Source organism: Hirsutella rhossiliensis (assembly GCF_020360975.1).
Source record: "Hirsutella rhossiliensis strain HR02 chromosome Unknown scaffold00005, whole genome shotgun sequence".
In the NCBI taxonomy this organism is placed as follows: Eukaryota; Fungi; Ascomycota; class Sordariomycetes; order Hypocreales; family Ophiocordycipitaceae; genus Hirsutella; species Hirsutella rhossiliensis.
In genome coordinates, this window is record NW_025408671.1 from 5,485,814 (window position 1) to 5,488,247 (window position 2,434).

Consider the following 2,434-nt stretch of genomic DNA (forward strand, 5'->3'; position numbering starts at 1 on the left):
AGATAGGGCGGAATAAGTATATAAAAGGGCGGTATATAGAGGGATAGGGCGAGCGTAAGGTAGAAGGAAGCGACCGCGCGCGCTAAGAAAAAGGGGGATAGCGATAATAGAAAGGCGGTAGGAGAGGAATAGGAGCACTACCGATAAGAGGGGGAGAGCGGGGGTAGTATTACGGGCTATACCTATAAAAGGCTAAGGTTATACTATAGCGACTATACTAAAGTTAGGCTAAAGTAAACCTATATATAGGTAGAGCTCGACCTAAACTTAGGCCGAATAGTACCTAAATATAGGTTAAGCTAGGGACTAAGGAAGATAGATAACTATCGCGACTAGGATAGAGTTTTCCTTCTTTCTCTTTAAAAGAATATACCTTTATATTCCTATTTTACTATTATAAAGAAATAATAGGTATAGGGAGGCTTTATAGAATAAGCTAGTAAAAAGAGGCTCTATAATATAGTCTAAGGGAATAACCCTTAAAGATAAAGACCTCTACTAGATATCTATACCTTCCTCTAGGAAAAGCGGGTTAGTATAAGCCTATCCTTATAAACAAAAATATGCATAAAATGCATAAGTTAATTACGAGTAGAACGGATACCTTATTGCCTATTTTAGCCTAGCGGTTCTAAAGATATCCGCGATACGAGAATAGGTAGGGCATAGAATATTCTAGTTAAATCCACTACTTATACTAGAACCTATAGTCTTACGTTAACTATCACGCTATAATTAGACTACCTACTAAGTTAGGAAGATATACTATAGATAGAGCTTTTTAAGTACTATAGAATATACTAGAAAGCTAACTAATTAGTCTACTAGTAGGCGAGTAATAGTCTATAAAAGATAAAGGATTTCCCTAGGAGTAGTAGATAGAATAAGTAAGTTCGTATATATCTTTTACAACGCTATTCTTTTAATATATTATTTAGCCCCTTATATACTTATTATAAATTCCGGATAAAATCCTACCCTATACTCCTTCGACTAATCTTTCCGCTTATATTATCGATTACCCGATTCTACGCTTATTACTTATACCTTCTTATAGGTTATAAGCCCGGCTTCTCTATAAGTCGGGTAATAACTTCGAAAAATCTTCGAAATTCTAATACGACCTCGAATTCTCTAAAATAGGCTCTAGGGATAAGTTCGAATTTGCTAAACTTAAGGGTAGTTCTAACTATACCTTCTAGGCTATTCGAATATAGGCTCTTCTAGTTAGAGAGAAGCTTTTTACTACTATATAGTAAGAAAATTACTCGAAAATAAAAGAAGCACTTACTTTAATTTTTCTTCGTATTAAAGATAGTCCTTTAACCTAAATAAAGTAAATAACAAATGCTAAAGAGGCATAGGATAGGTTAAAAAACCTATATAACCCTATTTCCTTTACCTCGAATTACCTACTTATAAAGGAGCTTTTTAATACTTTAGTAAGGGATTTCGAATCCTTAGAAGGCTACCTAAATAAGGTAAAAGAGGTATTCGAAGAGCTAAAAACATAGAATATTATAATTCCGGAAGAGGTTATTATAGCTTAGATTTTAAACAGCCTTTCGGGCTCGTTTTCTAGCTATATAACTAATATAACGTAAGCTCTTCGAAATAACTTAGAAGCTTTTAATCTAGAGTCTCTCTCTAGTAGTCTTATAGACGAATTTAAGAGGACTAAGTCTCTAGAAAATCCTCCTAAGCAAGCTTTCTTTACTAAGAAACCCTAGAAAAAGATAAAAATTATATTATAATGCACTTACTATAAGAAGAAAGGGCATCTAGTTAAAGATTGCTACTATCTTTACCTAGAAAAGGCCCCTAAAGGCTTTTCTAAAAATTCAAAAAATTAAAATAAAGGAATACCTTTTAAGAGGCCTAGAAAACCTTCTATAAAAGGAAATCCTATCGAATTAGACTCTTATATCGATAAGAAGACGAAAAAACCCTCTTCTCTATATATATCGGAAGTAGAAAAAATAGAAATCGATAATTAAACGGACGAAGAACTAGAAATCGATTTTTCTATTCCTCCTCCTACCCCTAGAGGCTATAAAAGCTCTAAAGAAGAAGCAGAGGTATATATCTCTTCGAATATCCTTAAAAAAGCCGTATTTAATAATAGGTAAATAGGACCTTTAAATTCCTCTCGAATTAAAGACCTTATATATAAGGTAAAAGAGAAGGAAATCCCTTATAAAACCTTAGAGAATAGAAATTTCTATAATTTTATATATAATACCGGTGCTACTAGGTATATAGTATCGGAAAAGAAATTCCTTATTAATTTTCGAACTATCTCTACTAAGGTTAATTAGGGAAAGGCATCATATATAATTATTAAAGGCTACGGAGATCTTCTTTTTAGATTTCCGAATAATAAAAGGCTATTTATCTTAAGAAACTGCCTTTTTATACCTAAATTAAGGGTAAA